A 14107-nucleotide genomic window follows, 5' to 3' on the forward strand; every position below is an offset into this window, starting at 1 on the left:
ACGCATTTAGTAAGTTTGTTCTGTTTCTCAATTAAGAGTGTTATTCATGAGTTTCAGCATTTTGGTGTCTAGGAAATCTCTCCATATACACGAGTTTTTGCGTTGTTTGCTTTGTGGTTCTTTTGAACTATAAAACATTCATTATACACTTTTCTTGCAATGTCCTTTTGTTTCCCAAATTGATGATTTGCATCAATTTTCGCGTTTTTTGTAGGTAAAAAGCTCAAAAACACTCAAAATATACCTTTTTGGTAACGTTTTTCTATTTCTTGATATTGGTTGGTTTCCATCCGTTTTAACGTATTTCTACGTAATACACTGAGAAGACACGTTTTCAGTAACTTTGTTTTGGATTCCCATATAGAGTGAGTTCCTTATTATTTATCGTTTTGGCGCCTAACATGCTAAAAAAACACACAAAACACAGATTTCTGGTAAGGTCGTTTAATTTTCTCATATTGGAGGCTTTGCATGCACTTTAAGGTTTGGTACATAACAGTCCGAAAAAAAAAGCTGAAATTAACTTTTTTGACAGTATTCTTTTATCACATTATTGCCTTGAATTTTCCCAGAATTTTGGCATATCGATACCTATGAAGATGAATAACAAAAAAAAAAAAAAAAAAAAAAATGCTATTTATTTTATTTTTTTATTTTTTTTATTTTCTAAATAAAGAGTGTTATTTGTGGGTTTTAGCTTTTTGGTACTTATAAAAACACTCATAGTACACGTTTCTCGTAATGTCCTTTTGTTTCCCAAACATAATGTTTTTTGCATGTACTTAAGCGTTTTTATAGATAACATGACAAAAAACACTCAAAATACATGTTTTTAGTAATGTTATTCTGTTTCTCCATAATTGTTTGTTTTGCATGCGTTTTAGCGGTTTGGTATATAAAGGGTTAAAAACACTTAAAGGCAAATTCATCGTAAAAGTTGGTTTTATTCCCATGTAATGTGATTGTTCTGCTTTTTAGTGCTTTATTGAATATCACGCTCAAAAACATTCAAAAGACACTTTTCTGGTAATGTCTTTTTTTTTCCCACAAGAAGCTAGTCTCGCATGTAATTTGGCGTTTTCGTAACTAAGAATGTGAAAAACACTCAAAATATACAATTTGGTAAGGTAGTTCTGTTTATCGATTAAAAGTGTTATTCATGCATTTCATCATTTTGATATGAAAAAAATTTCTCTATATACACGAATTTTTGCGTTTATTGCCTTGTGGTTCTTTTAAAACTATAAAACACTCATTATACACGTTTCTCGTAATGTCCTTTTGTTTCCTAATATATAGTGCTTTACATCCGTTTTTGCATTTTTTGTAGGTAACAAGCTCAAAAACACTTAAAATATATCTTTTTAGTAATGTTATTTTATTTCTTCATATAGGATGGTTTGTATCCGCTTTAGCGTTTTTCTACGTAAAACACTGAAAAGACACATTTTCAGTAATTTTCTTTTGGATTCACATATTGACTGACTTCTATATTATTTATCGTTTTGGTGCCTAACATGCTGAAAAACACTGAAAAGACAGGTTTCTGGTAAAGTCGTTAAACTTCCCTATATAGGTGGCTTTGCATGCACTTTAGGGTTTGGTGCATAACAATCCGAAAAAAAAGCTCTAATTAACTTTTATGATAATGTTCGTTTTTCCACATAAATTCCCTGAATTTTGGCAGAATTTTGGCATCTCGGTACCTATGAAGATGAATAACAAAAAAAAAAAAAAATCCCATTTTTTCATTTTTATTTATTATTATTATTTTTTTTTATAAAGAGTGTTATTTGTGGGTTTTAGCTTTTTGGTACTGAAGGAACTTAAAAATCACTCATAATACACGTTTCTCGTAATGTTCTTTCGTTTCCCAAACATAAGGTTCTTTGCATGTATTTAAGCGTTTTTATAGATAACATGATCAAAAACACTCAAAACACATATATTTGGTACTGAAGGAACTTAAAAATCACTCATAATACACGTTTCTCGTAATGTTCTTTCGTTTCCCAAACATAAGGTTCTTTTCATGTATTTAAGCGTTTTTATAGATAACATGATCAAAAACACTCAAAACACATGTATTTGGTAATGTTATTCGGTTTCTCCATAAAATGTATTTTGCTTGCGTTTTAGCGTTTTAGTATGTAAGGATCTCAAAAACACTTAAAGGCAAGTTCTTGGTAAAATTTGGTTTTATTCCCATGTAATGTGATTGCCCTGGCTTTTAGTGCTTTATTGCGTAACACGCTCAAAAACACTGAAAAGACATGCAAGGCCTCCAATATGAGGAAATTAAAGACCTTACCAGAAATCTTTCTTTTGAGTGTTTTTCAGTATATTAGGCACCAAAACGATAAATGATAAGGAATTCACTCTATGTAGGAATCCAAAGGAAAATTACTGAAAACGTGTCTTCTCAGTGTTTTACGTAGAAAAACGCTAAAACTGATACAAACCAACCAATATCAAGAAGCATAAAAACATTACCAAAAATGTATATTTTGAGTGTTTTTTGAGCTTCTTAACTACAAAAAAACGCGAAAATGGATACAAAGATACAAAGATACGATATTTTTTTTCATTCTTATTCATATTGACAGGTAACGAGGTGCCAAAATTCGGGCAAAGTTCAGGAAATTATAAGAAATAAGAACATTATCAAAAAATGTTTTTGATAATGTTCTTATTTCATATAATTTCCTGAACTTTGCCCGAATTTTGGCACCAAAATTCGGGTAAAGTTCAGGAAATTATATGACATAAGAACATTATCAAAAAATTTTTTTAATAATGTTCTTATTTCATATAATTTCCTGAACCTTGCCCGAATTTTGGCGCCTCGTTACCTGTGAAGAGTAAGAATGAAAAAAAATATCGTATTTTTTATTTATTTTTTTATTTTTTCTCAATAAAGAGTGTAATTTGTGGCTTTTAGCTTTTTTAGTACTTAATGAACTTAAAAACACTCATAATACACGTGTCTCGTAATGTCCTTTCGTTTCCCAAAAATAGGGTTCTTTGCATGAATTTAAGCGTTTTTATAGGTAACATGATCAAAAACACTCAAAATACATGTTTTTGGAAATGTTTTTCTGTTTCACCATGAAGTGTATTTTGCATGCATTTTTGTGTTTTGGTATATAAGGAGCTCAAATACACTGAAAGGCAAGTTCTTGTTAAAAATTGGTTTTATTCCAATGTAATGTGATTGCCCTGCTTTTTAGTGCTTTATTGCCTAACACGCTCAAAAACACTCAAAAGACATTTTTCTCGTAATGTCATTTTTTTCCCACATAAAGCTGGTTTCGCATGCAATTTGGGGTTTTGGTAACTAAGGATGTGAAAAGCACTCAAAATACACACATTTAGTAAGATTGTTCTGTTTCTCATTTAAGAGTGTTGTTCCAGAGTTTCAGTATTTTGGAATGTAAGAAACTTCTCTATATACACGAGTTTTTGCGTTTTTTGCCTTGTAGTTATTGTGAAACTATAAAACACTCATTATACACGTTTCTCGTAATGTCCTTTTGCTTCCCAATATAGAGTGCTTTCCATCCATTTTTGTGTTTTTTAAAGGTAACAATTTCAAAAACACTCAAAATATACCTTCTTGGTCAAAGTTGGTTTTATTCCCATGAAATGTGATTTCCCTGCTTTTTAGTGCTTTATTGCCTAACACGCTGAAAAACACTCAAAAGACACTTCTGGTAATGTAATTTTTTTCCCACATAAAGCTAGTTTCGCATGCTATTTGGGATTTTGCTAAGAATGTGAAAAACACAAAAAATACACGCTTTTGATAAGGTTGTTCTGTTTCTCAATTAAGATTGTTATTCATGAGTTTCAGCATTTTGGTATCTAAGAAACTTCTTTATATACACGAGTTTTTGCGTTTTTTGCCTTGTGGTTCTTGTGAACCACAAGTTCTTTTGCTCGAAAATAATAAGATACTCATTATACACGTTTCTTCTAATGTCCTTTTGTCTCCCAATAGAGAGTGGTTTGCATCCATTTTCACCTTTTTTTGTAGGTAACAAGCTCAAAAACACTCAATATATAGCTTTTTGGTAATGTTATTCTTTTTTTTTTCATATTGGTTGGTTTGCATCCGTTTTAGCGTTTTTCTACGTAAAACACCGAAAAGACACGTTTTCAGTAATTTTGTTTTGGATTCCCATATGGAGTGACTTCCATGTTATTTATCGTTTTGGTGCCTAACATGCTAAAAACACTCATATGACAGTTTTCTGACAAAGACGTTTGATTTCCCCATATAGTTGGTTTTGCATGCACTTTAGGGTTTGCTACATAACGGTCGAAAAAAAAAAAGCTAAAATTAAACTTTTTGATAGTTATTTCACGAAATTTATGAATTTTGCCCGAATTTTGGCATGTCGGTATCTGTGAAGATGAATAAAAAAGAAAAAAAATATCGTATTTTTTTATTTATTTATTTTTTTCTCAATAGAGAGTTATTTGTGTGGCTTTTACCTTTTTGGTACTTAATGAATTTAAAAACACTCATAATACACGTTTCTCGTAATGTCCTTTCGTTTCCCACAAATAGGATTCTTAGCATGTATTTAAGCGTTTTATTGGTAACATGATCAAAAACACTCAAAATACATGTTTTTGGTAATGTAATTCTGTTTCTCCATAAAGTGTGTTTTGCATGCGTTTTGGTAAATAAGGAACTCAAAAACACTTAAAGGCAAGTTCTTGGTAAACATTGGTTTTATTCCCATGTAATGTGATTGCCCTTCTTTTTAGTGCTTTACTGCTTATCACGCTCAAAAACACTCAATAGACACTTTTCTGAAAATGTCTTTTTTTTTTTTACCACATAAAGGTGGTTTCGCAATCAATTTGGGTTTTGGGTAACTAAAAATGTAAAAAGCACTCAAAATACACGCATTTAGTAAGGTTGTTCTGTTTCTCAATTAAGAGTGTTATTCATGAGTTTCAGCATTTTGGTATCTAGGAAACTTCTCCATATACACGAGTTTTTGCGTTTTTTGCCTTGTGGTTCTTTTGAACTATAAAACACTCATTATACACTTTTCTCGCAATGTCCCTTTCTTTCCCAATATAGAGTGCTTTGCATCAATTTTCGCGTTTTTTTGTTGGTAACAAGCTCAAAAACACTGAAAATGTACAGTTTTGGTAATATTTTTATATTTCTTGATATTGGTTGGTTTGCATCCGTTTTCGCTTTTTTGTACGTAAAATACTGAGAAGACACGTTTTAAGTAATTTTGTTTTGGATTCCCATATTGAGTGAGTTCATTATTATTTATCGTTTTGGTTCCTAACATGCTGAAAAACACTCAAAAGACGGATTTCTGGTAAAGTCATTCAGTTTCCTCATATAGGAGGCTTTGCATGCTCTTTAGGGTTTGGTACATAAGAGTCCGAAAAAAAGCTAAAATCAACTTTTTTGATAATATTCTTTTATCATATAATTGCCCTGAATTTTCCCAGAATTTTGTCATCTCGGTTCCTATGAAAATAAGTGACAAAAAAAAAAAAAAAAAAAAATTTTTTTTTTATATTTTTGATTGATTGATTGATTTTTTTCTAAATAAAGAGTGTTATTTGTGGGTTTTAGTTTTTGATACTTAAGGAACTTAAAAACACTCATAATACACGTTTTTCGTAATGTCCTTTCGTTTCCCAAACATAAGGTTCTTTCTATGTATTTAAGCGTTTTTATAGATAACATGATCAAAAACACTCAAAAATACATGTTTTTGGTAATGTTATTCTGTTTCTCCATAAAGTGTGTTTTGCAGGCGTTTTAGCGTTTTGGTATATAAGGAGCTCAAAAACACTTAAAGGCAAGTTCTTGGTAAAAATTGGTTTTATTCGAATTCAATGTGATTTCCCTGTTTTTTAGTGCTTTATATCCTATCACGCTCAAAAACACTCAAAAGACACTTTTTTTGATAATGTCATTTTTTCTCACATAAATCTGGTTTCGCATGCAATTTGGGGTTTTGGTAACTAAGATTGTGAAAAGCTCTCAAAATACACGCATTTAGTAAGGTTGTTCTGTTTCTATATTAAGAGTGTTATTCATGAGTTTCAGCATTTTGGTATCTAAAAAACTTATCCATATATGCGAGTTTTTGCCTTTTTTGCCTTGTGTTTCTTGTGAAACCATAAAACGCTCATTATACACGTTTCTCGTAAAGTCCTTTTGTTTCCCAATATAGAGTGCTTTGCATCCATTTTCGCGTTTTTTGTGGTTAACAGGCTCAAAAACACTCAAAATATACCTTTTTGGTAATGTTATTCTATTTCTTCATATTGGTTGGTTTGCTTCCGTTTTAGCGTTTTTCTACGTAAAACACGGAAAAGACACGTTTTCAGTAATTTTGTTTTGAATTCCCATATTGAGTGACTTCCATATTATTTATCTTTTTGATGCCTAACATGCTAAAAAAGAAAACACTCAAAGGAGAGGTTTCTGATAAAGTCGTGTAATTTCCCCATATAGGTGGCTTTGTATGCACATTAGGGTTTGGTACATAACAGTCCAAAAAAAAGCTAAAATTAACTTTTTTGATGATGTTCTTTTTTCAACATAATTTCCCTGAATTTTGCCAGACTTTCGGCATCTCGGAACCTATGAATATGAATAAAAAAAAAATGCTAATTTTTTTTCATTTATTTATTTTATTTTTTCTCTATAAAGAGTGTTATTTGTGGCTTTTAGCTTTTTGGTACTTAAGAAACTTAAAAACACTCATAATACACGTTTCTTGTAATGTTTTTTTCGTTTCCCAAACATGTATTTAAGTGTTTTTATAAGTAACATGATCAAAAACACTCAAAATACGTGTTTTTGGTAATGTTATTCTGTTTCTCCATAAAAGGTGTTTTGCATGCGTTTTAGCGTTTTTGTATGTAAGGAGCTCAAAAAATCTTAAAGGGAAGTTCCTGGTAACAATTGGTTTTATCCCTATGTAATGTGATTGCCCTGCTTTTAAGTGCTTTATTTCCTAACACGCTCAAAAAGACTCAAAAAAAACTTTTTTATGTTAATGTCATTTTTTTCCCACATTTTTATCGCACAATATTTCGCATGCAATTTGGAGTTTTGGTAACTAAGAATGTGAAAAACACCGAAAATACACTCATTTGGTAAGCTTATTCTTTTTTTTTATTTCTTCGTAAAATTTGGTTTTATTCAAATGTAAAGTGATTGTTCTGCTTTTTAGTGCTATGTTGCATATAACGCTCAAAAACACTCAAAAGACACTTTTCTGGTAATGTCATTTATTTCCCACATAAAGCTAGTTTCGCATGTAATTTGGGATTTTCGTAACTAAGAATGTGAAAAACACTCAAAATACACACATTTTGTAAGGTAATTCTGTTTCTGAATAAAAAGTGTTATTCATGAGTTTCATCATTTTCGTATCTAAGAAACATCTCTAGGTACACGAGTTTTTGCGTTTTTTGCTTTTTAGTTCTTGTGGAACTATAAAACACTCATTATACACGCTTCTCAGAATGTCCTTTTGTTTTGCAATACTTTGCATCCATTTTTCCATTTTTTTTAGGTAACAAGCTCAAAAACATTCAAAATATACATTTTTGGTAATGTTATTCTATTTCATATTGGTTGGTTTGCATCCTTTTTAGCGTTTTTCTACGTAAAACACTGAAAAAACACGTTTTAAGTAATTTTGTTTTGGATTCCCATATTGAGTGACTTCCATGTTTTTATCGTTTTGGTGCCTAACATACTGAAAAACACTGAAAAGTAAGGTTTCTCGTAAAGTCGTTTAATTTCCTCATGTAGGTGGCTTTGCATTCACTTTAGAGTTTGGTACATAATATTCCGAAAAGAAAGCTAAAATTAACTTTTTTGATAATAATCTTTTTTAAAAAATTGCCCTTTTTTTATATATTTATTTATTTTTATTTTTTTTAATGAAGAGTGTTATTTGTGGGTATTAGTTTTTTTGTTCTTAAGGAACTTAAAAACACTCAATACATGTTTCTTGTAATGTCCTTTCGTTTCCAAAACATAGGGTTCTTTGCATGTATTTTCGCGTTTTTATAGGCAGCATGATCAAAAACACTCAAAATACATGTTTTTGGTAATGTTATTCGTTTTAGCGTTTTGGTATGCAAGGAGCTCAAAAAAACTTAAAGGCAAGTTCTTGGTAAAAGTTGGTTTCATTCCCATGTAATGTTATTGCCCTACTTTTTAGTGCTTTATTGCCTAACACGCTCAAAAACACCCAAAGTCACTTTTCTGGTAATGTCATTTCTTACCAACATAAAGCTAGTTTTGTATGCAATTTAGGGTTTTGGTAAATAAGAATGTGAAAAACACTCAAAATACACGCATTTCGTAAGGTTCTTATGTTTCTCATTTAAGAGTGTTATTCATGAGTACCAGCGTTTTGGTAACTAAGAAACTTCTCCATATACACGAGTTTTTTGCGTTTTTTGCCTTGTGGTTCTTGTGAAACTATAAAACACTCATTATTCACGTTTCTCGTAATATCCTTTTGTTTCCCAATATAGAATGCTTTTCATCCTTTTTCGCGTTTTTTGTAGGTAACAAGATTAAAAACACTCATAATATACCTTTTTGGTAATATTCTATTTTTTTCATATTTGTTGGTTTGCATCCGTTTTAGCGTTTTTCTACCTAAAACACAGAAAAGACGTTTTCAGTATTTTGTTTTGGATTCTCATATAGAGTGACTTCCATATTTTTTATCGTTTTGATGCCTAACAAGCTGAAAATCACTCAAAAGACAGGTATCTGGTAAAATCGTTTAATTTCCTCATATAGGTGGCTTTGCATGCATTTTAGGGTTTGGTAAATAACAGTCCGAAAAAAAAGCTTAAAGTAACTTTTTTAATAATAATCTTTTATCACATAATTGCCCTGAATTTTGCCAGAATTTTGGCATCTCGGTACCTATGAAGATCAATAAAAAAAAAAATAAAAAAAATCCTATTTTTCTATTTATTTTTTTATTTTTATTTTTTCTTAATAAAGAGTGTTACTTGTGGGTTTTAGCTTTTTGGTTCTTAAGGAACTTAAAAACACTCATAATACACGTTTCTCTAATATCCTTACCTTTCCCAAACATAAGGTTCTTTGCATGTATTTAAGCGTTTTTATAGATAACATGATTAAAAAACACTCAAAATACCTGTTGTTGGTTATGTTATTTTGTTTCTATATAAAGTGTGTTTTGCATGCGTTTTAGTGCATATAAGGAGCTAAAAAAACACTTAAAGGCAAGTTCTTGGTAAACGTTGGTTTTATTCCATGTAATGTGATTGCCCTGTTTTTTAGTGCTTTATTGCCTAACACTCTCAAAAACACTCAGAAGACACTTTTCTGGTAATGTCATTTTTTTCCCATATAAAGCTATATTCGCATAGAATTTCGTTTTTTTTTTTTAACTAAGATGTGAAAAAACACTCAAAATACACGCATTTAGTAAGGTTGTTCTGTTTGTCAATTAAGAGTGTTATTCATAAGTTTCAGCATTTTGGTATCTAAGAAACTTCTCCATATATACGAGTTTTTGTTTTTTGCCTTGTGGATCTTGTGAAACTATAAAACACTCATTATACACGTTTCTCGTAATGTCCTTTTGTTTCCCAATATAGAGTGATTGGCATGCATTTTCGCGTTTTTTGTAGGTAACAAGTTCAAAAACACTCAAAATATACGTTTTTTGGTGATGTTTTTCTATTTCTTCGTATTGGTTGGTTTGCATCCGTTTAAGCGTTTTTTTTTTACGTAAAACACTGAGAAGACATGTTTTCAGTAATTTTGTTTTGGATTCCCATATTGAGTGACTTCAATGGTATTTATCGTTTTGGTGCCTAACATGCTAAAAAACACTCAAAAGACAGGTTTCTTGTAAAGTCGTTTAATTTCCATATATAGGTGGCTTTGCATGCAGGTCAGGGTTTGGTACATAACAGTCCGAAAAAAATCTAAAATTAACATTTTTTGATAATGTTCTTTTTTCCACATAATTTCCCTGAATTTTGCCAGAATTTTGGCATCTTGGTACCTCTGAAGATGAATAACAAAAAAACAAAAAAAAATGCTATTTTTTTTATTTATTTATTTTTTTTCTCTATAAAGAGTGTTATTTGTGGGTTTTAGCTTTTTGGTACTTAAGGAACTTAAAAACACTCATAATACACGTTTCTCAAAATGTCCTTTCGTTTCCCAAATATAGGGTTCTTTGCATGTATTTAAGCGTTTTTATAGGTAACATGATCAAAAACACTCAAAATACATGTTTTGGTAATGTTTTTCTGTTTCTCCATAAAGGGTGTTTTGCATGCATTTTAGTGTTTCAATATGTAAGGAGCTCAAAAAATACTTAAAGGCAAGTTCTTGGTAAAATTTGGTTTTATTCCCATGTAATGTGATTGCCCTGCTTTTTAGTGCTTTATTGCCTAACACGCTGAAAAACACTCAAAAGACACTCTTCTGGTAATGTCATTTTTTTTTTTTTCCCACATATAGCTAGTTTCGCATGCAATTTGGGGTTTTGGTAACTAAGATTGTGAAAAACACTCAAAATACACGCATTTGCTAAGGTTGTTCTGTATCTCAATTAAGAGTGTTATTCATGAGTTTCAGCGTTTTGGTACCTAAGAATCTCAAAAACACTCATAATGCACGTTTCTCGTAATGTTGCTCTTTTTCTTCGTATAGGGTGCTTTGCACGCATTTTGGCATTTTTTTTCACGTAATAGTTGAAAAACACTGAAAATACACGCTTTTGGTAATAAGAACATAAGAACATAAGAAATAAGTAAATCTGCAAGAAGGCATCAGGCCTACAAGTAGCAGTACTTGTATGAAATATGCCTACCTATTTCCACCTCTCATCCCCATCCATAAATGTGTAATTTTCTCTTACTGTTCCCAAATGCCTCAGCACTAACAGCTTGATTACTACGTCCGTTCCAATCATCTACTACTCTGTTTGAGAACCAATTCCTTCCTGTCTCCTTTTTGAACATCAAGTTTTCAGGCTTGAACCCGTTTTTCTAGTTCTATCATATTTACAGATACTAAGAATTTTCCTTATGTTCCCTTTATTATTACTCATATACCACTAAAAGACTTCTATTAGGTCCACTCTTAACCAACGTCTCTTTAAAGAATGTAAATTTAACAGCTTGAATCTCGCTTCGTAAGGATTATTCCTCATCCTCTGTATCCTTTTAGTCATTTTCCTTTGTACTGATTCTAATAGACCTTTATCCTTCCTGTGATTTGGTGACCAGAATTGGACAGCGTAGTCTATATGAAGTCTGACCAGCGCCAAATGTAACTTTAATATTACTTCGGGAGTTCTACTTTTTGCACTCCTGAAAATTAATCATAATACACTATTTGCTTTGTTTCTGGCCTCTTTCCATTGCTTTCTTAGACGGAATTCAGAAATAACCTTAAATCTCAAATCTTTTACTTACCCTGAACCTACCAGAACTTGGTTGTTCATTGTGTAACTACTGTGTGGGTTTCTTCTACTTACGCTAAGTGCTTTGCATTTGTTGACATTAAACTGCATTTGCCATCTGTCCGTCCATTCGTTCAACCTATTCAAATCTGCCTGCAAGGCGATGGTATGCGATTCTGACCTAATTAATCTACATATTCTCGTGTCATCCGCAAATTTACTAACAACACTACTAATTCCACTATCCAAGCCATTGACATATATTACAAACAACATCGGCCCTAATACCTAATCCCTTTGTCACCCCACTAATTACCTGACCCCACTGCGATTTAGAGCCGTTTATTACAACACTCTGTCGCCTGATGCTTAGCCATGACTTTATCCAATCTAAACACCTGATATCTCTCGTGCGCCCTAACATTTCTCAGTAGCCTCTGATGGGGTACCTTGTCAAACGCTTTACTAAAGTCCTGATATAGGATGCCATAACTATCACCATTATCTGCCGCCTTGTAAACCTTACTGTATAAACTTACCAAGTTTCTCATGTAAGACTCCCCATTCCAGAAGCCGTGCTGTAACTGAGTTATCAAGTTATGTTTGTCTAAATGCCCTTAAATGTTCTTCGCTATTATTGACTCCATTATTTTACATTCAACAGAAGTTAAGCTGACAGGTTAGACGTTAAAATTTTATCTCCTTTCTTAAAGGTAGGTACTATATTCGCCTGCCTACAAATTACCGATACCTCACATGACTAAAGTGATTTCCTAAGGACAGAAACTAACAGATTACTTATAACCTTTTTCCTTTCCTTAAATACTGTGGAATATATTTCATCTTGTCCTGGTGACTTGAACTTTTCAGCTTATCTATCTTCTGTTTCACTATCTCTTTTAGTTATGGTAATATCTGTCAGCTTCTCATCCTCTTCTACTCTAAATATCTTCTCACTATTCGGCAAATCCTGCATGTTTTCCTGGGCAAAGACAATTAAAAAATACTCGTTCACAATTTTACTAATCTCCTCTCAACAACTAAGCAGGTCCCATTCTTCTGTCTTTAAGGAACTATTGTTTCTCTATTCTTCGTCTTATATGCCTGATAGGTCCATCCTTTGAGGTCCATCATCGCTTGGCTGGCTACCTTTAATTCATAACTATTTTTAGCTTTCCTTGTTAAACTCCTGACTTTTCTAATTCATTATATTATGGCCTTAAAACCACTTCCCTTGTCTTTAATCTCATATATACTTCTCCTTCGCCCTATGTAGTGTTTTAACCTCAGTCATCCATTTACGATCATTCTTCTGCGATCTTTTTCTTCTGTAAGGGATGTTCCCTAACTGTCCTGAATGTAATTTATCAACGAAATATTTATTTCGCTTCTCCATAAAGGGTGTTTTGCATGGGTTTTAGCGTTTCTGTAAATAAGAACCTATAAAACACGTTTTTAGTAATGTTGTTTTGTATTCCTTTATAGAGTGCTTTCCATGCTTTTTAGCGTTCTGGTGTCTAACACGTTGAAAAACAAAACCACAAGGCAAAAAACGCAAAATCTCGTGAATATGCAGAAACTCATGAATAACACTCTTAATTGAGAAACAGAGCAACCTTACTAAATGCATGTCAAAAACACTTAAACGCAAGTTCTTCGTAAAAGTTGGTTTTATTCCCATGTAATGTGATTGCCCTGCTTTTTAGTGCTTTATTGCCTAACACGCTCAAAAACACTCAAAGACACTTTTCTGGTAATGTCATTTTTTTTCCCACATAAAGCTAGTTTCGCATGGAATTTTGGGTTTTGGTAACTAAGAATGTAAAAAAAACACTCAAAATACACGCAGTTAGTAAGGTTGTTCTGTTTCTTGGTTAAGAGTGTTATTCATGAATTTCAGTATTTTGGTATCTTAGAAACTTCTCCATACAGTCGAGTTTTTGCGTTTTTTGCCTTGTGATTCTGGTGAAACTATAAAACACTCATTATACACGTTTCTCGTTATGTCCTTTTTTTTCCCCTTATATAGAGTGCTTTGCATATATTTTCGCGTTTTTTTTTATGTAACAAGCTCAAGAACACACAAAATATATTTTTTGGTAATGTTATTCTATTTCTTCATATTGGTTGGTTTGCATCCGTTTTAGCGTTTTTCTACGTAAATCTTTTAAAAGACACGTTTCCAGTAATTTTGTTTTGGATTTCCATATAGAGTGACTTTCATATTATTTATCGTTTTATTGCCTAACATGCTTTTTGGTGCCTTTTGCCTCCCAATATAGAGTGCTTTCCATCCATTTTCTTTTTTTTTGTAGGTAACAATTTCAAAAACACTCAAAATTATTCTATTTCTTCATTTTGGTTGGTTTGCATCCGTTTTAGCGTTTTCTACGTAAAACACCGAAAAGACACGTTTTCAGTATTTTTTTTTTTGGATTCCCATATAGATTGACTTCCTTGGGTTTTATCGTGTTGGTTCCTAACATGCTGAAAAACACTCATAAGACAGTTTTCTGACAAAGACGTTTAATTTCCCCATATAGGTGGCTTTGCATGCAATTTAGGGGTTTGGTACATAACAGTCCGAAAAAAAGCTAAATTTAACTTATTTGATAATGTTCTTATTT

Source organism: Scylla paramamosain, chromosome 16 (genome assembly GCF_035594125.1).
Source record: "Scylla paramamosain isolate STU-SP2022 chromosome 16, ASM3559412v1, whole genome shotgun sequence".
Taxonomy (NCBI): domain Eukaryota; kingdom Metazoa; phylum Arthropoda; class Malacostraca; order Decapoda; family Portunidae; genus Scylla; species Scylla paramamosain.